The sequence below is a fragment of the Macaca nemestrina genome, chromosome 3 (genome assembly GCF_043159975.1).
Source record: "Macaca nemestrina isolate mMacNem1 chromosome 3, mMacNem.hap1, whole genome shotgun sequence".
Lineage (NCBI taxonomy): Eukaryota > Metazoa > Chordata > Mammalia > Primates > Cercopithecidae > Macaca > Macaca nemestrina.
The window spans coordinates 144,972,066-144,997,343 of NC_092127.1; the positions used below are offsets into that span (position 1 = coordinate 144,972,066).

The 25,278-nt window shown below is 38.6% G+C and overlaps 1 protein-coding gene and 1 long non-coding RNA gene across 4 annotated transcripts in view; both read right to left on the bottom strand.

Moving 5' to 3' along the window:
- Positions 1–17,883, bottom strand: part of LOC105463327 (RasGEF domain family member 1B) — a 789,062-nt gene extending 771,179 nt beyond the window's left edge. The window contains exon 1 of the mRNA XM_071093572.1: positions 17,753–17,883. The gene's annotated coding sequence lies outside the window, so the exon portion shown is untranslated. The remainder of the gene's footprint in view (positions 1–17,752) is intronic.
- A 5,455-nt stretch (positions 17,884–23,338) lies between these two features.
- Positions 23,339–25,278, bottom strand: part of LOC139362412 (uncharacterized) — a 48,922-nt gene continuing 46,982 nt past the window's right edge. The window contains exons 4-5 of one of the 3 annotated variants that reach the window (XR_011621279.1): positions 24,968–25,047; positions 23,339–23,656 (exon numbers count right to left, since the gene is read on the bottom strand). This is a non-coding gene — a long non-coding RNA (uncharacterized lncRNA). Of the gene's footprint in view, positions 23,661–23,784; positions 24,255–24,967; positions 25,048–25,278 lie in introns of those variants that run through there. The other 2 variants (XR_011621278.1, XR_011621280.1) reach the window with 2 other exon arrangements.

The following is a 25,278-nucleotide window of genomic DNA, read 5'->3' on the forward strand; positions in this document are numbered from 1 at the left end:
AGACCCTGTCCCAAAAAATAAAACAAAATAAAAATGTGAAAAACAAACTGATAGAGAACTTCCTCTTTTGCCATAACTATAATAATCTCCAGATGGATCAAAATGTTGAGTAGTTACAGCTTGTAGCATAGAAAAACTCTCAGTGGGTGAAAGGGGAAGGTGCTGGGTGAGGGAGTGTTGATTCTATCTGTCCCTTCTCTTCTCTGCTGCAGGCAGAGCCTAGTCACAGACCATGTCTTGCTGCACGTGCTTGTCAAGTAGCACCTGCCCCTGGAGTACCAGCTGCTGCTCATCCCTTGCGCATTCAGTGAAAACTGTCTTTCCTGCCCAGTAGTAGCCAGGCCTCAGCACTTGCCCTGTCCCTACTGGGGCCCATTGCCCCCACCTGGGGCCCACTGCCCCCACACACTCCTCCAGGTCTCCTCCTGCCCCCGAGCATCAATTAAGTGTGACAAACAGAAAAAGGAAAAACTATAAAACCTCTGGAAGAGGAAGGAATTCCTAAGCTCAAAAGTAATGAAGAAACAAGATCAATCCCTTACTGCATAAAAATTGGAAATCTCTCCAAATCGGAAAAAAAAAAATTAAAAGGCATGAACTGAGAAAAAATGTAGCTTATGCAGTAGATAAATGATTACTCTTTTTACAACTTACAGGTTCACATATACAATAAGATGAACCTGATAGCCTTATAACAAATAAACAATCCACAAAAGAAACTACAACTGACAAACCAACATTGGGAAATGTTATAATAGAAATTAAAGAAATGCAAGTAAAACTACAGTAAAAGTGCTCTGTTTTTTCGCAAAATTAGCAAGTGCTTTGTTGAATAATAGTTCATACTGGCAACAGTGTTATGAGCCTGATGTTTTTATATACTCCTGTTGAAAATATAAATTGGCATAACCATTCTGAAAGTAATTTAAAATATTTATCAAAGGCCTATCATTCATTCATAGTCTTTTACTCAGTAATTCCATTTTGAGAAATTTGTCTTAGAGAAATAAATATAGGAAATACTTTATGTGCAATGATATTCATTAGAGTATTTATAATAGCAAAAATTTGAAGAAAAATCTTAAATACCCAATAATAATGAAAAAGCTAAGGAAATTATGGTTATACCAACTGAATGGAATAAGAAGTAGGTATTTCAAATGATGAATAAAACAGTTAAACATGTTACCTTTGGGAAGTAAAATTATTAAAAATTTTCATTTAGTACTTAATACATTTCTAAATGTTCGAATCTGTTGTATCTTTCCTGTTATAACAAGAAAAAGGGTATACAGATATTTCAATTTGGAAAATATAGTTGAAATAATAGTTACAAAGATTGTAATAAACGGAAGATGTGCTTGCTATCCTTTCAGAAAAAAAAATCTGAAATGAAACTCCTCTAAACACTAACAGTGGATGTGCTTACTGATGAGAATGTAGATTTTTTTGTGTATTTTCCAAATTACCTTTATTGAATTCAGCAAACATTTAATGAGATCCTAAGCAAAACGCACGGACTACAACAAAGATGGATAAGGTATTGCATGTTGCTTATTAAAGTGCATGAATTATTCTTACAATATTCTGAACAGTCAGTTCCCCCGGCAAAAGAACTCTTAGGAAAAAACTGTATGATCACAAACAATCTGCTAAGACTTTCTTATCATACAAGCACTTGTGGTATAAAATTATAATACCCATTTTTCAAACACGTATGAGAAAATACGATTAAGATTTAATAATTTTAATTTACAATAACAACTTCCAAACATCCACTCACTCTATCAAATCTGAGAAAAGAGAGATAGAAATTTATTTGTTTCTTCAGATCCCTGAGATTTAAACGCCTACCTTGATCGCAGAAATTGAAAGTGAAAATTGTTCAGTGCTGGGTACATAAATATTTTCTACCAGCCTCAAAAGTGAATTTGAACATGTCCAGGAATTTTAATAAAATATTGACCAGTTTAGCATCTGACCAGCTGAACGCCAATTTCTTCTGTTATCTTTCCTAACATTCATTCATCAGTTAAATTAAATGAGCTAGTGTATATAAAGCACTTAAAATAGTGTCCAGCATTTTGTAAGCACTCTGCAAAAGTTAAATATTACTTTTAACAATTTAACAAATATTTCTGAGCAACTACTGTGTACCTGACATGATGCTTTAAATAAAGCACAGTTATGTAGCTGAAAAGCAGCTCTGAAGAATGGGAAATCCTCTTTTCCCTTCAGCATGTTCCTGGGCCCACATCAGATCTCCACAATCAATAACAAAATGTCACTAAGAAATGTAGGCAGAATGTCCACACCATTGAAGAGGAAAGAGAAATAATGTCTTTCCTTTGTGTCTTCTGAAAAGGAGTAGGTCCTTGGTGTGGTTGTTACCTGTCTACACTTGGAGCAATCAAAGAGTAGCCAGGGAACAAATATGTAAAAGCCAATGTAACAGAGAAGGATGGTGAAGTCTCTGGAAATAATGTGGGGGGGTCATTGGCTGAATATGAGGAGGCAATGATGACAGAATTGGTATTGTGCCTGCACAGACCATCCCCAACTTTAAGTTCTTTCTCGACCTCTCCTAGGACTGCCTCCTTACTGACACATGCTAATTGATGGCTGAGTGACAGTTCACAGCAGGGACAAGCCATTCTCTAAGACTCATAGAAGAAAAAGAATATAAAGAAATCATTTGCAAAGGCTACTGGGATTGAACAAAAGGCAGCTTTGCTAAAGAAAACCACATCAAATGTCACCAAAGAGTAACCACAAATCTTAGTTAGAATCTATTTTCTAAGAGAAAGCAGATCCAAAGTTACACATCTTAATAACCAATATTCATAAATAGCTACGACCCTGCTTCCCTCCCCGCCCCACAAAAAAAAAAAATACCTTCTAATAAGGTAAACACAAAAGTGCTTAACTGATAAATAAGAAAAATAAACATTCTGATTGGCACCACAGGAGGGAAATTTATGTTTTGACAGTAATAGAATCCAAAACTCTAAACAGTACTGTTAAAAACGCTTAAACAATTTTGTCAATTTCATGCTTCCCCTGCTTCATTATCACATTGCAAGTTGATTAGAGGAATACTACATATGTTTTTATTATAACACCAATACATTTCTAGGTATTTAATTGCAGCTTAACATCTATCTCTCCAATGAAGGCTGAGGGAGGAGAGGGTGAGCGGCAATGAGGTAATTCCCTCAGCAGCTTGGAAAGTGAGGGAGGCTCGAAGCACGCCAGAGGTGTTTCTTAGCCTCCTTCAGGTACAACAGTGAATAGTGTCTTTCCCAGAAAAGTGAATGATCCTCTCTGATTCCTCGGGCAGGTTTCTGAAGCAACAGCCTTGCAGTTTCTCAAACTAATATTATAAATAAAACATTAATCATTATTAACCCTACCTGAAAAGAAAGAATGCTGTGCTAAGGAACAATCCACATTTTTCTGGGCCAAATTCAGAATTGTTTACCCCTAAAGAAAACTCTTTGTTCCTTTTACTGAGGTTTTCTGACTCAAGTAAAATCCTCAAAGTATCTTCAAAACTGAAAAATGCCTTAACCATCAAGAATACCATAGTCAAATACTTGAGTAAAATGAAACCTTGTCTTAAGCTGCCAAACAAGCAGTGTCTTATATTATGTAGCCTGTAATGTAAAATGATAATGTTTAACAACTTGTTTAACTAAAGAATATTTCAACACGCAAGACCCAATGCTCTGCCAATTCCTATCCAAACCCAGGAATTCACTCTTGGGTTAAATATATATATACACACACACATATATATACACATGCACATACATATATACACACACACGCATATACATACATATATATGTATGTATATATATTTATCATTTAGGAGGCACTCACAAATCACCCGCTTAGCTTTCTGGTCTTCCAGTAAGTGAAATCCTGATAATCATGAAGAAACAACAATGACCACTAGGCACTTGTGCCTAATTTACCTAACAATTTAAACCTTGGCACTGACAAGTTCTATCTATTATTGATTTTAAAATTCCTCATTATTACAGCCCCTCCAGGTGACATTATTCTTTGCACAGCAGAAGTCATTCGGCAGTGTCAGAAAGGGTTGACAGGTCTGAAATTACACTGCACATTTGCTCCTTAAGAGTATGCAGTGGTCATGCATTTCTTGTTAGGAAGGTAAAAAGATAAGCATGCATAAAAAAGTCAGATGAAATGAGTTCATTTATAAGTCAACTTCACCAGCCCCCCAAAGAGGCAAAATAACTTAAACTCACACACCTTTCACACATTATCTTCAGAGCAGCAGAACTCAAATCTCATACCCTACAGCAGGAAGAGTTTCACTAATTTCAATTACTGTTATTTTAACCTCTTCTGAATAGATGACTCAGAAAAAAACAAACACTAAAGTGATAAATTTGACAGAAAAACATAACCACAAACAAAATATCTTCAACTTTCTAGTTCAGCAAACAATTATAATTTATACTAGTATCATGTTTTATAGTTTACTAACAACATTTAAATATATTACTCAATATTTGATTCTCACAACAGCCTACTTAAGATAATATTAGGCCATCCTATAACAATTATGGAATATTATACAGTGAGGCAAAAGAATAACGTAGAACTAATGGGATGGAAACATATCCATAACATGTTGAATGTAAAATGCTGGCTTCCAAACAGAATAGATTGCTTGGTCCTATATTTATAAAAAGATGTACGTAAATATGTGTGTGTATATATATATACACACACACATCCATATATATACATACTTGCATATGCATATATAAAGAAAGGTAATGGCTAAAAAGAAATCAACCAATTGTGGTCTCTGTATTATAATTACTATCTTTTCTCTAGTTTATTTTATCTTTTGACATTTCTGCAATGAATATATATTACATGTATGATCAGGAAAAGATAATCATATATGATGAGGAGGTTATCTTATTTTTCTCAATAAGAATCTTTTTAGTGAACTTCAATAACTACAGCTTAATACCATGGCGAAATGGGACCTTAGTTTGAACTGCTTTTAAAACAAGCATTTCTGGAAATTTCAGAGTTCACTGAATCTTAGAATCATCCATAGTCTTAAGGTCTGCTAGTTAGGATAAATCATTGGAAAATATACACTGAGTGACGTCTTAGCATGAATCCTTCAGGAAGCAGAATTTGAGGTAAGAATTAAAGTGCTAAATTTTTATTAGGAAGTTGCAAGCCCAAAAAGGCTTCAGTGAGAAGAAAGGGAAGGGACAAAAGGAAAGATGTAAAGCAATGCATTGCTGCGTCACCTAGGAAGGCGGAACCAGCCACCAGCCACTTCACAACAATCTGCAGAGACACAACAGCTCACTCAGCAGGAGTTCACTTGGTACAGGGACTTCTCTGTAATCGGCTACAAGAAGTAACCATCCTGGAGCAGTCTGGTAAAGGGAAAAAAGAGGAAGGCTTATTTACCCAGTTCTCTATTGTCTCCAGTGTCTGTTAATCAAGGTCCACTTAGAACTGACCATCTCACCCCTCAGAACCTTTTCAGGAGGCTATATCCCATGGCTTGAGCAGCATTGTAGCCAAATATGAGAGTAAAGAAGCAATTCTTTGCAGGTGGGGCCCAGCATTTGCATTGTGAATGCCAAACAGATCCAGAGCTTCAACTCAGATTCCAAAAAGCAAAGGAACCACCAAAGGCAGCAGCACTGAAACGAAGGTAACTCATTAAAGAGAAGGAGAATCTTCTCAATGAACTTGAGAAGGGTTAAAGGCTTATTGAGAAAGGGTTAAAGGCTTATGTCCAATATAAATGTCTTGCTAGTTCTTGGAAATAGTTGGTCATTTTGTTACACCAAATTCCCTAAATGACATATTTCCCCATATTTGTAAATATTCAATAGACTATAAGGGACTGATATTGTTTGGATGTGTATCCCCACCCAAATCTCATGTCAAGTTGTAATCCTCAGTGTTAGAGATGGGGCCTGGTGGGATGTGATTAGATCATGGTGATGGTTTCTCATGGTTTCTCATTAACACCATCCCCCTTGGTGCTGCCATCACAACACTGAGTTCTCATGAGATCTGGTTGCTTAACAGTGTGTAGCACCTCTCCCCTCTCTCTCCTGGCACTGCTCCAGCTTTACCTTCTGCCATGAGTTAAAGCTCCCTGAGGCCTCCCTAGAAGCTAATGCTACCATGCTTCCTGTACAGCCTGCAGAACCATGAGCCAATTAAACCTATATTATTTATAAATTACCCAATCTCAGGTATTTCTTTATAAAGTACAAAAAGTGTTTCTAATACAGAAAATTGGTAGTGAGGAGTGGGGCATTGCTATAAAGATACCTGAAAATGTGGAGGCAGTTTTGGAACTGGGTAATGGGCATAGGTTGGAACAGTTTGGAGGGCTCAGAAGATAAGAAGATACTGGAAAGTTTGGAACTTCCTAGAGACTTGCTAAATGGTTGTGACCAGAATGCTGATAATGATATGGACAGTAAAGTCCAAGTTGAGGAGGTCTCAGATGGAAATGAGGAACTTACTGGAAAATGGAGTAAAGGTCACTTTCGCTATGCTTTAGCAAAGAGCCTGGCTGCATTGTGCCCCTGCTCTAGGGATCTGTGGAATTTTGAACTTGACAGTGATGATTTAAGGTATCTTGCAGAAGAAATTTCTAAGATACAAAGCATTCAAGATGTGACCCGGCTGCCTATAACAGCCTATGTTCATATGCATGAGCAAATAAATGACCTGAAACTGGAACTTACATTTAAAAGAGAGGCAAAGCATAAAAGTTTGGAAAATTTGCAGCCTGGCCATGTGGTAAAAAAGAAAGCTAATTTTCAGAGAAGGATTTCAAGCAGGCTGCAGAAATTTGCATCGCTAAAAGGAAGGCAAGTGCTGACAGCCAAGACAATGGGAAGAAGGCCTCAAAGGCATTCCAGAGACCTTCTTCTCTTTTCTTTTATCTTTTTTTTTTTTTTTCTTGTAATAGATAGCATCTCGCTAATTTGACCAGGCTGATCTCAAACTCCTGGCCTCAAGTGATCCTCCCAACTCGGCCTCCCAAAGTGCTATGATTACAGGTGTGAGCCACCATGCCAGGACTTCAGAGACCTTTGTGGCAGCCCTTACCATCACAAGTCTAGAGGCCTAGGAGGACTGAATGGTTTCTTGGGCCAGGACCAGAGCCCCACTGCCCTGTGCAGCCTCAGGACACTATTCCTGGCATCCCAGTCACTTCAGCTCCAGCTGTGGCTCAAAGGGCCCCAGGTACAGCTCAGGCCACTGTTTCAGAGGCTGCAAACCATAAGCTTTAGCAGTTTCCATGTGGTGTTAAGCCTGCAGGTGCACAGAGTACAAGAGTTGAGGCTTGGGAGCCTCTGCCCAGATTTCAGAAGCTGTATGAAAAAGTTCCAATGTCTAGGCAGAAGCCTGCTGCTGCAGGGATGGAGCTCTCCTAGATAACCCCTACTAGGGCTGTATAGAAGGGAAATGTAGGATTGGAGCCCCCACACAGAGTCCTCACTGGGCCACTGCCTAATGTAGCTGTGACAAGCAGGCCATCACGCTATAGACCCCAGAATGGTAGAGTCAGTGGCAGCTTGCACCCTGAGCCTGGAAAAGTCACAGGCACTCACCACCACCCTGTGAGAGCGGCCCTGGGGGCTAAACCCTGCAAAGTCACAGGGGCAAAGCTGCCCATGGCTTTGGGAACCCACCTCTTGCATCAGTGTGCCCTGGATATGAGACGTGGAATCAAAAGAGATTATTTTGGAGCTTTGAGATTGACTTGCATGAGGCCTGTAGTCCCTTTCTTTTGGCTAATTTATCCCTTTTGGAATAGAAGTATTTACCCAATGCCTGTACCCCCATTGTATCTTAGGAGTAACTAATTTGCTTTTTAATTTTACAGGCTCATAGGCAGAAGGGACTAGCCTTGTCTCAGATGAGACTTTGGACTTTTTAGTAATGCTGGGATGAATTAAGACTTTGGCAAACTGTTGGGAAGGCATGATTGTATTTTGAACTAAGGCAGAGGTTAGAAAAGTTTGGAGGGCTCAGAAGAAGGCAGAAAGATGTGGGAAAGTTTGGAACTTCCTAGAGACTTGTTGAATAGTTTTGACCAAAATGCTTATAATGATGTGGACAATGAAGTCCAGGCTGAAGTGGTCTCAGATGTATATGAGGAACTTCTTGGGAACTGGAGAAAAAGCCACTCTTGCTACGCTTTAGCAAAGAGACTGACAGCATTTTGCCTCTGCCCTAGAGATCTGTGGACCTTTGAACTGGAGAAAAATTATCTGAAATTGGAACTTATGTTTAAAAAGGAAGTATAGCATAAAAGTTTGAAAAATCTGCAGCCCAACAATGTGATAGAAAAGAAAAACCCAGTCTCAGGTATTTCTTTATAGCAGTGTGAGAACAGATTAATACACTACTGCTCCAACTAACACATCCCTGGGGACAGGGTAGTAAGAAAGAAGTAGCAGCATCTGTATCAGGAAAGCAAAGACTTCCTCCAAAACCCTCAGCAGACCTCTGTTCACTTTTTATTGGCAAAATAGTGTCAGAAGGCCACATCTCTGCAAAGGTATCTGGGAAAATTAGCATTCCAAGCTCCATAACAAAGGAAGCAGATGTTGAAAGATTGCTGAATGTAACAATATAGATAATATCCTTCAAATACCTATTCCTGACCAATGAATTCCTATGGTCAGCCAGACTTGGGTCTTAATTTTTTATCTCAGTGTCAGGGGACAGTAGTGCTCTGTAATCAACTCAAGGACCACATGAAATAGAACTGCCACTCCCAAAAAGACTAATCTTACCAAAGAAAGGGTATAGAAAGGCACCCTGGAGAGAAACCATTAGCATTACCACAATAATTATAAAGATCAATAAAACACACACACACATGCACACCCAAGCTGCAAAAAGTTGACAATTCTTTAAAAATCACACCATTAATTGTGTTTCTCTTGTAGGGCAGAGGTACAGAGAACAGGATCACTTTCATTTCTTTATGCAGCCCCCAAAAATAGTTGAACAGTTGCAGGTGATTTTTTTCTTTTCTTTGGGTTTTTTTTTCAGTATCTTACAACTAACAAAGAAAATTTTATATTATTGATAGTAATATAACAAACCAAATTTTGTTAAAGGAAGAGATAGGATTCATCCAGATCTTTTAAAAATTATGATCCCACAAATTATCATCATGAGGCAATATTTATTAGGAAGGTTATCAAAGATAACAAAAACTGGATAAAGAAATAATCATGAATAATGAAAATTAATCTCTCCCATTTAATTTTCCCTACATCTGTCTGGATGAAATTACACCTACTAAATATTGACTTTGCTTCTAAGGCATGTGACATATTTTATTTGACACAGATCACTACATTTAACCTTCAGGGTAAGGATGGAGCCAGCACATCTCACTCAGTGACACAGAAGAAAGTGATGCATAAAGAGGTGAAGTGATGAATCCGGGCTCAATTTTCACATAGTAATTGCCTTATAGATCCCTCTGCCACCTCTGGGATGCCTGGGTGACTGAATTTGCTGTGGCTGCTTTGCAACCAGTTTATATTCCTACCCAAAGAGAAAGGGTTCTTCACCTAGGGCATTGTGAACCTGGATGAGAAAAAGATTCTTTTTTCACAAACCCCTAACTTAAGTTTCTTTCCATCATAATGCAGGACACAAGCCACAGTACTTTTAGCAGTGCCTATGAATTTGCCACCAATCAAAAGCCCAAATATTTCCATATCATATCACATTGTTTTTGGTTCCTCGCCATATCATTTACAAACATCTCTACTTCGAAATCACAGCGGCTATTAGACTAAGTGTAATATAACCAGATTTCAATAAAATTGGTTTTCTTTGTAATCCTATATATTTCATTTGATACATTCAAAAACATTTTTCTGACTTCCAAAGGAATCCATGGCACCAAAAAAGGAAACAAATATTAAAATCCTCTACATAGAGGTATCTCAAGCACTGGGGCATATGTAGGAGCCTCTGAAGACCTTCCTAACACCTTCCTTAGTTCTTAGGGGAAAAAATACATTTTCGTTCCAGGCCTGCCCTGGTGTATGACCACAAAACATCAGACCTGTGGCTTGGTGTACAGGTTTGTCCCATGTTATAAACATGTCATCATGTTAAAAACGTGATGACTCAATTCTCAAATCTTCATTTGGTGCTTTTCTTCTTCCAGGCATCTCTCAAGAGAAACTTCTACTCTCACTACTATCAAGGAGCATCACATATTGACTGGGTTACACACAAAGCAACTGCCATTTCTCCAATGTAGCCACAGACACTGCAGCAGTACAGTAGCTCACAGTCAACATCCAAGACACAATCAATAAAACTAGAAGCCACGTAAAAATGTTAAAACCTATCAATGTTTCCTCTTTACCTGTTGAAATACTCCCTTCCTAGAGAGAAAATTACAGGTATTTCTCCTTTTTTCCCCCCAGAGATAAGGTCTCTGTCACCCAGGCTGGAGTGCAGTAGCACCATCATAGCTCACTGCAGCCTCAATGGCTCAGGCCATCCACCTCAACCTTTCAAGTAGCTGAGACCACAGGCATGCACAACATGCCTGATTAATTTTTTTGAGTTTTTGTAGATACAGGGTCTGGCTGTGTTGCCCAGGATGATCTTGAACTCCTGGCCTCAAGTAGTCCTCCCAGTTTGGCCTCCCAAGGGTATTTCTTCTACTACACAAATTAATGGTCACTTTTGGTGTTTTCCTATGGGTTTTGATGTCAAACAGAACTGCTTTTGAATACTAGCTCTTCTACTATCTACTATGAATGATCTCAAGCAGCTGTCCTTCCTGAGCTTTGAATTTTTTCATCTGAACAATCTTCAACAGGTTACACATTCATTCATTCATGCACGCATTAGCCAATAAACACTTTTTCACCTTGTGCTATAAGCTGTCTCTATGAAGGTCCTTAACAGATAATACAGAAACAGAAGGAACGCAAATAAACCAGTATCACACTGTGTGAACCTGAACTCTCAAAACCTGAACCTTGAACTCTCAAGACAAAAATCCACAAATCATTCAGAAATAGTGGGCCCATTTCATTATGTCTCAAAACTTGGTATAAGACAAAACAGGGTTTCATAGCAGCACAGAGCAGATAGGGAGGAAGGAGATTAAAGATTCAGCAGATAGGCCAGGCACAGTGGCTCATGCCTGTAATCCCAGCACTTTGGGAGGCTGAGGCAGGCGAATAGGTCAGGAGTTCGAAACCAGTCTGACCAATATGATGAAACCCCATCTCTACTAAAAATACAAAAATAAGCCAGGCACAGTGACTGGTGCCTGTAATCCCAGCTACTCAGGAGGCTGAGGCAGGAGAATCGCTTGAACCCAGGAGGCGGAGGTTGCAGTGAGCCGAGATCATACCACTGCACTTCAGCCTGGGTGACAAAGAAAGACTTCATCTCAAAAAAAAAAAAAAGAAATCAGCATATAGGTCTCAGAACCAGGTTATGACAGCCACTTGAAGAGAGACCCAGCCAACATAGGGGCATGGGCTGAGTACAATAAAAACAATGTCAGTTGTTGAAACAAATGTCCATCAAGGAAGTCCAAGAGAAGAGTGGAGGAGGGCTCTCAGCATGTGGGTAAAAATAGCGCTATAAATGCAGGGGAAAGAAAATAGTGACATTATAACATTTGTCCAGGATAAAAGCAGAGCCTTTGTGACCTAGCTCAGAAGCTGAGGCAGGGTCCTGGCTCTTGGGAAAAGGCTTGAAAAGAATAAGGCAAGTTAAGAGGCACCAGAGCTGACAACCAGAGCAGGTAGGTGACGCACACAGGAGTAGACATCATGAGGCACAGGGAGTAGAACTGGAGCCCAGTAGTCACTGGAGCATAAACCTGGGCTTAGAGTCAGCCAGTCTAACAGAAACCTAGAGGTGTATTCAAATTCCAGGTTTAGGAAAACAACTCATGCTAAGCAGAGAGTAAGGAACCCAAGACTATGACGTCCTGCCTCCATGACAACTGGCTTTGAACCTGGGTCAGGATGAGCTTGGTAGGTAAGAGGCTTCCGTGGTACCAGTTGTGAAGCACCAGAAATGGCAAAGCAGAGGAAGTGATGATGGGAAGGGCTTGAGCCAACCAGTGGTTCAACTTTAAAATGTGGTCAAGAAAAGATGCACATGAGGCTCCCTTATCACTTTCCTAGTCCACTTACTCCCAATCAAGGTCCTTCCTATCTTGGAAATATCTAAGCACCCAAAGGTCTACTGTGCCAGGATTTGCCAAGAAAATGCATTAGCCTGATTACAGTGTGAAAGCTTTTAGAGAAGCTCTGTGTTAGCAACTAATAGACGTTGCCAAAGAATATCCTGTGAAAAATATTAACATATCAGAGATGAATCCATTTCAAAAAGCAGTTTCTCCTCAAAACTAGCACACAAAAATAATGAGAAGTAAAATAATCTGTTATGTCCAGTATTGATATGGTTTGGCTGTCTCCCCACCCAAATCTCATCTTGAATTGTAGCTCCCATAATTCCCACATGTTGTAGGAGGGAACCAGAAAGAGATAACTGAATCATGGGGGCAGTTTCCCCCATATTGTTCTTGGAGTAGTGAATAAGTCTCATGAGATCTGATGGTTTTATAAGGGGCTTCCTCTTTCATGTGCCTCTTTCTCTCTTTGCCTGCCGCCATGTAAGATGTGCCTTTCACCTTCCACCATGACTGTAAGGCCTCCCTACCCACATGGGACTGTGAGTCCATTAAACCTCTTTCCTTTACAGTTACCCAGTCTTGGATATGTCTTTATTAGCAGCGTGAGAACAGATTCATACATCTAGATGTAAACAATTTGGGTAAAATGTCTGCAAACCTGAATCATGAGTTTGTACTTTAAAAACTCCGTCTACCAGCTGGGCACAGTGGCTCATGCCTGTAATCCCAGCACTTTGGGAAACCAAGGCGGGCCGATCACTTGAGGTCAGGAGTTTGAGGCCAGCCTGGCCAACATGGCGAAATCCCGTCTCTACCGAAAATACAAAAAATTAGCCAAGCATGGTGGTGCATGCCTGTAATCCCCACTACTTGGGAGGCTGAGGCAGAAGAATCACTTGAACCCAGGAGGTGGAAGTTGCAGTGAACCATTGCACTCCACCTGGGCAAAAAGAGTGAAATTCTGTCTTAAAAAAAACAAACAAAAAAACTCAGCCTACAATCCTTCCCAAGGCCAACCAACATCCTCTGTTATGACAACCCAACCTTATACATCATGCCAAGCAATTCCTTAATATTTTTATTGTGATCTTTTTATATGACAGGCCAAAGTTGGAGATGCCTTTTAAAGTTGGGTGACCTTCATTTCAAAGAAGGAAACATGTTGAAGTTACAAAAATATGCATTACTTTATCATAAGGAAATTACCAACCTTAAAATGGTATGTCACTGTACTACAAAAAGAGTGGAAGGCAGTATGCAGAAACGAACATATTTGTATAAGGTTTCTGAGATTATGGTAATTTTAAATTTTTTCCAAAAAAATTTTTTCTAATTTTTCTTTAATGCTGTTATGTCATCTTTCCAAGAATATATATATTCAAACACTCTCCTTTCCTTGACTTAGTGTGAATTAGAAAATTGACCTGATCTCACCTATGAGGAACTATACCATGTGATACCAACACCATAACTTAATTTCAAGTTACTTGGCCACATTTGCTCTTCATTTTAGGCTGTTACATATCCACCACTAAGGAGTTCCTCAGACTTTGTTGTCTAAATGCTCCCCTAAAGTACTTTAAAATAAAATTTAAAAAATTTAGAGCAAAAATTCCTGGAAATTGTATAACATCCCCACACACACACTTCTTATGACACTAATACTGGAAGTCACTGAAGGTACTATGAGGGATCCCTCTGGGACTGCAGAGGGCACCTTTTCACCTGACCGTCACATCTGAGAGTCTAACAGCAATACTATTATTTTCCTTTAAAGGAACAATTTACCTTATGTTCGGAGAAATATAAACTTCTGTTTGATTAATACAGCAATCCCCAGAGGTTTCTCCTTCTAGCATGAAGTTTAGGCTGCTGGCCAAACATGTAAGCTTAAATTCTAGAATCCCACATAAAAATGTCTATTTGTTCTTTCAAAAAAGAAAATCTTTCCAATCAAAAACTGATTTTGGGCAGTATCTGCACTTGTAATTGGCAAATAATAAAATGACTACAGTAAAAGTTGCTTTCTAATTTGTAATATATAACCAAGGATATTAAGCAAACATGTCTGTTATAGGTTAAATTATCTCCCCCAAAAAGATATGTTGAAGTCCTTACACCTGGTACCTGTGAATGTGACCTTCTTTGGAAACAGGGTCTTTGCAGATGTATTCAAGTTAAGATGAGGTCATTGGTGTGAGCCCTAACCCAATAGTCCCTAACCCACTGCTGTCCTTATAAAAAGAGGAAATGCCATATGAAAAGAGACACACAGGAAGCTTGCCATGTGACGACAGAGGCAGAGATTAAAGTGCTGTAGCTGCAAAACAAGGAATAGGAAGGATTATTTGCAAGCCACCAAGGGCCAGGAAATGCAAGTAAGGCTTCCCCTCCACGTTTCTGAGGGATCGGGACACTGCTGGCATCTTGATTTCAGACTTCAAGCTTCCAGAACTATGACACAATAAATTTCTGTTATTTTTGAGCCGCCCAATTTGTGCTACTTTGTTTCAGCAGCCTTTGGAAACTGATACAATATTTCTACTTCTTCATGCCATTTTTTTCATCTATGTGAGATTCTTGGTCCATTTTTCCTTCAAAGTATCTTATTCATTCAACTATACTACAGTTGAAGTGCTAAAGAAAGAACCTCATAATACATGCAATGAATGGGTTTAGTATTTAATATGTATAACAAATGGTCCCTGTTGCTGGGATTGCCAGATTAAAAACAGGATGCTTCATTAAATTTTAATTTCACATAAACAATGAACAATTTTATAGTACAAGAATGCCCCAAATCATGCATAGGGCAGACTTATATTAAAAATTATTCATTGTTTATCTGAAATTCAAATTTAACTGGGTGTCCCACATTTTATTTGTGAAATCTGGCAGCCCTACATACTACTTCATGGACGGAAGGCCTGCTTCTGGAACATTCACTTACTTGCCATTTGTTTCCAGTCCTTGAGCCAACAAGACAAGCTACCACATTTTGAATGCTACGCAGCCTATTTTTCCTCTTCAGATTCGAGTTCCTCCAGTTTAATTTGTGGACACTGTTAACAATTATAAATGGATGATGATTGCTACAGCGAGTTTGCTTTGGGTAAGCACCATGACATCCATACAGCTTTTATAAAATGCTACACAATCAATAAAAAGAAATTAGAACCATCAATTCTAGGTGTAAAGATGTAATCAGCTTGCAGGGGCATTTTTAATTCCTTATTTCAATATTGTGACCAGGTTTAGAATATAAAATGAGCATGAAAGGAATTTTTAAGCTTTTAACCATCACTAAATTAATTATTTTTTACAAAAATATAATATATCTCTCCATGGATAATGCTGTTATTATGAGACTTTGTAATCTGCTACTTCAATCTGATTTCTTATTCTCCCCAGACCACTGCTCCTTCATCTGTAAAATGAGAGAGGTAGAAGACACAATTCAGGGCCCTTGTCAGGATTCTGGAGTTTGCCACAGGCTTAGTCCTCCTTCTTCTCTGTCTATTCCCTTTTGTCTTCCCTCAGAGGTGACCCCACCTCCCAGCAAAGTTCTTCTTCCCTAGGGTGGGAGAAGGCCTTTTCAAGCATAACAGAAACCACAGAAGAAACTTATTAAATTTGACTGTGCACATCAAAAGACTCCATGAATAAAATTAGAAGGCAAAGGACAAACTGGAAAAAATATCTGCATTGTAAAATATAGAAAATTTTTAACACGCCAAAACAATATGGACAAAGGACATAATTTACATACTTAAGTGTGCATATACACACACAGAAACAATAAACATGAAAATATGTTTCATCTATTGGTAATTAAAGAAACATGAATTAAAGAAAGGACCATTTGCCTATCAAATTGACAAAATTATTTTAAGAAAACAACTCAACGTTAGAAAAGTGTACTCTTATACACTGCTGCTGTGTAAGATGATACAATCATTTTAGAAACCAATTTGGCAATTCATATCAAAGGTCTTAAAATATACAAATGTTTTGATTCATCAATTACACTTCCAGGAATTATGTTCGAAGATTTGGCTAAGACCTCATTCGCTATATTATTGGCGACAGCAGTAATTTGGAAACAACCTGAATTTATGTTTGATTCAATGAATCAAACATACAACCATATGGTGGAATACTATGCAGCTATTAAAAACTATGTGATACAATGAGATATCATCTAACACCAGTCAGAATGGCTATTATTAAAAAGAAAAAATAACAGATGCTGATGAGGTTGTGGAGAAAAAGGAATGCTTATACACTGCTGGTGGCAGCGTAAATTAGTTCAGCCATTGTGGAAGACAGTGTGGCAATTCCTCACAGACCTAAAGACAGAAATACCATTCGACCCAGCAATCCCATTATTGGGTATATACCCAAAGGAATATAAATCATCCTATTACAAAGATACATGCATGCGTAGGTTCACTGCAGCACTATTACAATAGCAAAGACATGGAATCAACCTAAATGTCCATCAATGATAGACTGGATAAAGAAAATGTGGTATATATACGCCATAAAACACTATGCAGCCATAAAAAATAATGAGATCATGTCTTTTGCAGGGACACAGATGGAGCTGGAGGCCATTATCCTTAGAAAACTAACACAGGAGCAGAAAACCAAATATTGCATATTCCCACTTATAAGTGAGAGCTAAATGATGAGAACACACGGACACACAAGGGGAACAACACAAAGGAGGGTAGGTCAAGGGAGAGGATCAGGCAAAATAACTAATGGGTACTAGGCTTAATACCTGGGTGATGAAATAATCTGTACAACAAACCCCCATGACACAACTTTAACAGAAACGACAAACATGCACTTGTACCCTTGAACTTAAAAAGTTGCATTAAAAAAAATGTGATAGAAGAGTACTTAATGACATGAAATATTTTCATAGTATATTAGAACATTTTTAAACAGCTCACCAACAGTATGATCCCATTGTTCTAAAAGTAAATATGTATACATAACACAAAACTCTAGATAAAAGAATAGAGGAATATACAAAATCATAACAGTTAAGTATTTCTAGGCAGTGGGATTATGAGCTTTTTCCCCCTACTTTCCAAGTTTTCCACAATAAGCTGTACTACCTTTTATGTTAAGAAAAATAAATAACAAATACCGTATTTCCTAATTCATTTATCTTGTCTTAAAACCTGCCCTTTCTTGGGCTGCACTTGGTTAATCTAAAAAAAATGCCTGTTAATACACTGGTTTGTAAAATAATGCATTAACCTAGTGAACTACTTTCTAATGCTTCTTTGCAAAAAGCAGAAATCCCAGTTTGAACTAGATTAAGCCAAAAGAGGAATTATAAAAAGTAAGGTCAAATAAGAATATTGAAGATCTTACAATAAATAATGTGACTGGTGGGGGGGTCACAGGGAATGAAAGTTTCCAAAAGAAGAGTAAGTTCCAGAAAAGAGAAGGCTTGCTAGGAAAAATATAATAGATACTCACCACACCAGTTAAAGCACAGGTTTCATTAGCAGGGCACTGAATAGTTTCTCTGGTGAACTTCTAGTCTTAGACTGGTTCCCAAATAGACTCTGAGGTGGAAAATTCAGTGTTTTCAGCAGCACTCTACTCTCCACCTCACCTGTAAGGAGGTGAAGAAGCTGCTTCACCTGTAAGGAGGTAAATAAGTTCCTTTACCTGTAAGGAGTTGAATAAGGCAGGAGGCAGCAGAGGGAGAAGCTGATAGCAAAGCAGTTGCAGCTGAGATGCCAGCCCATCTACAGGAGGCTCTGGGTTGGGATGGCCCTGCAGAAGTTGCTCCAAATTGAAGCAAGCAGGTAGATGCTTTTGCACAGCCACATTAGCCAACAGGAGGCATAAGCTCGGGTGAGGCAGTTACCTGCAGCCGAGGTAAATCACAGTGAAGGACACAGCTGTGAGCCTGGGTATCCCATCCTCTTAGCAGTCACAGAAGTGCCAGCCCTGAGGAGGGAACTGGTTTGGGGCACCACAGTGTGTCAATATAGTGGAGCAGAAGTGATCTCACTCCCACCTCCTTTCCAAAAGCGTAGTAACGAGAACCTTAAAATATTTCAAAGGTATACAGTGCTCAAAAATAAAACAAGTTCATCTGTGACCTAGGAAAGAAAATCTAGAGACAAGCAACAGCGGAAAACAAAGACCCACTTACTGGGCTTGGGGATCAAAAACAGGCAATGCGGCTGGGCGCGGTGGCTCACGCCTGTAATCCCAGCACTTTGGGAGGCCGGGGCTGGCGGATCATGAGGTCAGGAGATCGAGAGCACCCTGGCTGACACGGTGAAACCTCGTCTCTACTAAAAATACAAAAAATTATCCAGGCGTGGTGGCGGGCGCCTGTGGTCCCAGGTACTTGGGAGGCTGAGGCAGGAGAATGGCGTGAATTCAGGAGGTGGAGGTTGCAGTGAACTGAGATAGCACCACTGCACTCCAGCCTGGGCAACAGAGCGAGACTCCGTCTCAAAAAAAAAAAAAAAAAAACACAGGCAATGCTGGCCACAGCCATGGAGCTAGGGAGGAGTATATGTGGAACCAGGAGATGGTGGCTCCTAGCACCGCTATGCCCATTGGTAAAATATGAATAGAAGACTTAGACACTTAATGCATTCAGGACAACTAAAAGCTCACATGCAATAGAAATGGGAGTTTGGGTCACCCACCAGGTAAAAAAATCACAACCTGCTCGCTGAGAGCAAAGGGAATATAGCATAAATGGTAGAAAAAAAGGGTTATGAATACCAACTACTCTTCCAGCCAGTTGCATAAATGAAGACTGTAGTAGCTATATATTGTATATTTTCTTCCTTACTTCTTAATCCATACATTTTTCCATCCACTTTTTCCCCATTTTATATAAGGTTAGTAGCTATATATTGTATATTTTCTTCCTTACTTCTTAATCCATACATTTTTCCATCCACTTTTTCCCCATTTTATATAAGGTATGTTGATGTGATTAACTTTATAATATAGTCCTTGAGATATAGGATATCTAGCTGGGATTCTAACCAAATTAAAATAGGTATGATCATCACTCGGAACCAATGATGAGAGTGCATCCTGAAGAGGAAGGATGATGAATGCAGTTCTGCCGCTGGATCTAAAGGGGTTGGGGGAAAAGCCAACATCCCGCAGAGGTGGAGACATTGACTGCTAGGATGCTAGGTTTCCCTGTTCTGGGGAGAAAATAGGTTTCCATTGGACCCAGAGTCAACTGTGAAACCTTAGGCAGGGACATGTTATTGTTGTGGAAACTGTAAATATGGGTAGAAGTGTGTAAATAAATGCTAACCACCTAACATTCCATCAGACGGATAAATCACAATTTACAATGTGAAACTGTACAATATGGTCCCCACCTTTTTAGGTTCACATTTAAGTTCTTTCCAGTTCTTGCCATTACAAATTATGTAGTGATAACACTTTCCATGTTCTGTCACTTTTTAATAGATGTATAGAATTGAGATCTGAGGACTACTTTCTAATCTTCTCAGCCTTTCTCTCTGCACATGAGTTCCTTTTTTCTTTCTGGCAGAGCGGCCAGTGAAAAGCCCCAGGGTCAGGAAACCATCTGATAATGGCACTTCAGTGCCTCAGTCTCAACACTTGTTCACTGGAGACTTCCCCGACTCTCCATGCTAAAATCTTCATACTCAAAAGAGGAAAGGAGAGAAGGAAGGAGCTTCTGCCCACAGGGGGTATTACTCTTAATCACTCATTCAACAAACTTTCATGGGAAACTATTGAACATCATTCTAAAGTGTTTCTTTTACCACAAAATAAAATTTTGGCTTTCTCCTAGAAAGTATACAAGATTTCATGATATACCTTTTATGCATTAACATCAGTCCTCACTCCATCTTCCTTTCTGGGTTTTTTTTGTTTTTTTTTTTTTTTTGCCTCTTTTTTCACCTATTTCAAATTTCTTTAACCATACTGCGTTGTGGCATACCTTAAATTCTTTCTAAGACAAAGAGGCAAAAAAGTAAATTAAGAGTGTACCTGTACACTGGGCACAGCGGCTCATGTCTATAATCCCAGCTACTCAGCCTAGGCAACAGAGTGAGACCCTGTCTCTTTAAAAATAAAATAAAATAAGAGAGAATATTTGTATACCTATGACTGCATTAAGGTAATACCAAACTTAGAGTGATTTAAGCAACAAAGACATCTAATTATTTCAAGTATGATGAAATCTGAAGGCACATAGCTCAAGAATTGGTCCAGCAACTTGTGATGTCATCCAGGACCTAGGCTCTTTCCATCTTTTTGCTCTGATATGCTCAGCACATTGGTATTGGGTTTTCATCCTTTGGCTGATTGTCTCACGGAAGTAAGATCACTGCAACAACTCCAAATACCATGTCCTCACACCACAGGGCACAGAACAGTAAGAGAAAAAAATGTCCTCCTCATATAAATCTAACAGGAAGAATGGTCCTCCCCAAAAACACCCTGGAAGAATTCTTTTTACATCTCGTTGGTCAAAACTGAATCATATAAATAAGATTCACTGTTGAGAAAAGGAGAATCTGTCATTTTCAGCTTCACTTAAGAGGTGTGTTTTCCAGAAGGGAAGAGGTAGTAGAAAATGTTTACCGAGTAGACAACCAGGCATCTGTTATGGATACAGGATAGATGGATGGGTTGGGGTGGGTAGACAGGTGAATACATACATACATACATACATACCTATATATAGATAAAGTCTTTTTCTAAAACTCTAAGACCCGAATTTCTACCTTTGAGATTTCTATCAACTATGTATCACATGGCCCATAACATTCACAGGCATTCTGCCTCACCCACTCCCTTCTCTCTCACACACAGGCAGCCTCAAACTTCCTGCAATATATTTCCTAATATTTTTATTTCAACATTGTCATTGATGCAATACGTAATTGTTCTTTGTTAGGTATGGTTGACACTCCCCAGACATATTTACAAAATCTCATTCCTCAGTAATACTCCCTTTGTTAAATAACTACCAAATTGTCTGGAAGTCTAATGAGTCACTGTGAATAAGTTTCTATATGTAATTCAGTAACAAAAAAAAAATCCAGTGAGAACCTTAATATTTAAACAGAATTATAAAATACCTATTTATTAATATATAATACTCTACCATCTGCTAGCCACTTCCATATTCATTTTCCTATTTAATCTCCACAATGACCCTGTTCAGTTAGCATCATTATTAGCATTTTACAGATGGAAAAATAACTGCTTGTTAAAATTAAGTGACCTTGGCCGGTCACAAATAACAAAAGACAGATCAAGACTTTAACCCACTTGTCCAGAGACATTATACCAATTACTTTTTGGTTCTACATTAAGTAGGAAAGAATTCAGTGATTTCTCATATTTTGCTATATGCCTGCATTTTTAAGAACTGTGAGACTTTAGGCAGATCACTTAAAAGTCTCTGTGGTCCTCAGTATTTTGTTCTGTAAAATTAAGGATGTAAACAGGTACCCAGCCACTAGGATAGCAACCAGAAGACAAGGATCTTCAACAAATCTCTGAGCCTTACCCAAACAATGTTGAACAATTACCACTGCCACAATTCCTTTTCTTCCAACCCCTATGCCCAACATGATTTTACTCATTCATACATTCATTCAGAACATATTTATGAAGCACCTGCCATGGGCCAAGAATTTTCAGGGGAAAAGGTAAAGCAACAGGAATAGAGTTCTTCCCTTATGCCAAAGACTTCACTGCCAATAACTTCACCCCTGCCCAGATTATCGCAATTTCATGGAGAGATTTAAAGTGGTAGATTTCTGAGGATTCTTTGTGTCCTAAAAGGCCACGAATCTATGACTTCAGACCTGATAAATCAAATTAAGAGAGTGATCATAGGAAAGACAGACCTGTAGAGAGAGAAATAATGAGGGAAAGGGAGAGACCAAAGCCAAAAGTAAGAGCTCACTCTGTTTCCCATTAACACTTCCTCGGATAACACAGAGCATGTGAACAGGGTCCAGGTAAAGCCAGCACTTTCACAGACCCAAAAGTGGTCCCAGCTTGTCAGTCACAAGTCCCCACTGGCCTATTGTGCCTTGCTCACTAGCTTAATTCCAGAGCCTTATGGTCCGGTCACAGCTTGGATTACAGGATCTGCTTAGGACTTTGGGGACAGCCCTGCACCAAGGCTTTAAAATCCCAGATTTCCCAGTGGCAAAGATGGGTGGTGATGAACGTTTATGACTCCAAAGGACCACCGTGAAGATTAATGACTTGTGTTTTGCAAAGTGTTTTTAAAAACCCCAGATGAGAGCTGCTCATACAGCTGGCTTCTGCATGATTAGTATTTGCTTCCTTTAAATTGGTTACTATTGCCATATTTCAAGACTCAAAAAAGACCCAGATTAAAGGCAATGCCCAGGAGCCCACTGATGGCTTTTAGATTGTACTTCTCCAGAGGCTGATGAGCTGACAGAGATAGAACACTCCTATTCAGCACCACCTTTTGAGAGAGACATTGCATCTTTACTTTCAGACGTGGGATCAAGAGCATAAAAGTCAAATTTGAACTAACATCTGATGTTTCCCTTGATACCATGCTGCAGACTGCCACCACACTGTTAGGTTTTTGGAACATTTCCAGGCTAATAGGAAAATGATTTCTTATGGGACCATCAGAGGGGAAAAGACTGAGTAGAGATTTATCTTCCTATTTAGAAAAATAATTAGTAAATAAATTTGAGTGATAATCACAGAAAATCCAAACTGGTTTAAAATATGTGGCTTCTAACGATCTGTAAATTAATTAGAAACTGTATTTAGAATCGGATTATCCAAAAAAGACAGAAAAAAAAGAAAGGAAGGAAGGAAGGAAGGAAGGAAGGAAGGAAGGAAGGAAGGAAGGAAGGAAGGAAGGAAGGAAAGAAAAGAAAAGAAAAGAAAAGAAAAGAAAAGAAAAGAAAAGAAAAGAAAAGAAAAGAAAAGAAAAGAAAAGAGAAAAGAAAAGAACTGGAGCAAAGCCTACTTTGGGAATTCTGTATTGTTGTCTACTTCAAGACTGACTTTTGTTGATTGGTTGGCAATTTGAGTTACTTACACTTTAAACGACTAAAATAAATTACAGGTTGGATGCAGTGGCTCACACCTGTAAACCCAAAATTTGGGAGGCTGAGGCGAGAGTATCCCTTGAATCTGGAAGTTTGAGACCAGCCTGGGCAACATAGTGAAACTCAACTTCTACAAAAAAATGTAAAAATTAGGCAGGCATGGTTGTGCATACCTGTAGTCCCAGCTACTCAGGAGATTGAGGAGGGCAGCATTAATTGAGCCCAGGAGGTTAAGGCTGCAGTGAGCAATGATCATGCCACTGCACTCCAGTCTGGCCAACAGAGCATGACCCTGTCTCAAAAAAAAAAAAAAAAGACATGTTTTAAAAATGTTTAAATAAAGCAAATAAAGAATAATTAAAATAAATTGACATTGATTCAATGAAGAGAAAATAAAATTACTATATTGCTTTTCCCTGTGAAGTATTTCCTTGCCCTTTCAAGCTTTTTTAAGAATATCAAAATTATCAAAATGAGCAAGAAGTTATAATTTATAATTATATGACCCATGCACAACACTAAAAGGTTTCCATGTTACCACTAGGACAGATTTGAAAGCCAGCATTGAAGTGGTTACAAGTGCACTGAAAATCTGTATTTGAAAAGTTCTAATGGTTTCCAGAATCAGAGTTTTCACAAGTAAACCCTTGCCCTATAGATAAATTAGATTTTAAATGAATAACTAGTAATAATACACGAAGTAGTCACATGAATATTATCAAACACTATTGACTATACACATCAAATGTAGAAGTAAATGAGGAAAAATGGTGACTTCATCAAAGCTTATTGTGAATTTCAATTTTCTTCATATTTGGTTAAGGTGTAAGTGGCTTGAGGAATGACAATAAGTTCTACTTCAAGGTTATTCTCAGGACTTCTCCTTGAGTCTGTATTGAGAAAGAAAAATACAAACCCATGAAGGTCACCCTCTGGCAACATCTCCCTAACTTCTTAAATAAATTTCACCAGTGACTAGAAGTAATATTGAATGGCTTGGTCTTAATAAGAAATTCAAAGAATATTCTTCTTTTGATTAACTAAAAAGGAACAAGGAATTTTCTGCCATAGTGATATTCACCATGCAACATCTAGAAGCAGCCACATTCACCAAGACACAGGAGCCTGGAGAATGAGGGTCAAGGCTGTACCTGTTGCAATGTCTACTTGACTTCCTACTCCCATTTAGGGCGCTGGCCCATAAAATGGTAGTTGCTATGGGACTGACAGATAGGAGCAGAGTAATCCACGAGGTACATGGATAGTCTTAACTAAGAATGTGACTATTAGGAGCTTAGTGGTAGGGCTTGGATACCTAAAAATCAAGTTGCTACTAGGCTAGATGCCCTGGGAAATGGTCAAGTCAACTACAGTAATAATTGGGGTGTCTAACATCTGTAAGACTCTTTGCAAACATTACTAATACAACAACTCCACAAGATCAGAATGATTGTTCCCATCTTGCAAATTAGAAAACTGAAGGCCAAGAAATTAAGTCATTTACCAAATACATGTAGTTAGTACAGTGCAGAAAAAGCATAATCCAAACAGGTCAGTCTGACATCCAAGTCCATGTACCAGACTTCCTCACAAACCCACTTACCTGAAGCATAGAGCTGCAAACGTATCTTTATGCATCCATGCGAACTTTTTATACACTTGGATCTGTTTTACGTGTACAGTCTTTAGAAACAAAAACACAGAAATCATCTAAGATGGTGGTCACATTTTACATAGTACATATCAAGACATTATCTGAGAAATTATTTTGTGTCACTTTCTGGATGTAATATCCAATCTGTATGATATAATGTAGATTACACCACAATGGAATTTTTGATGTTGTTCATAGAACAACAAGAAGGAAATTTTAAATCATTCCAGAAAATAAAGGATAGATAAATAAATAACTAT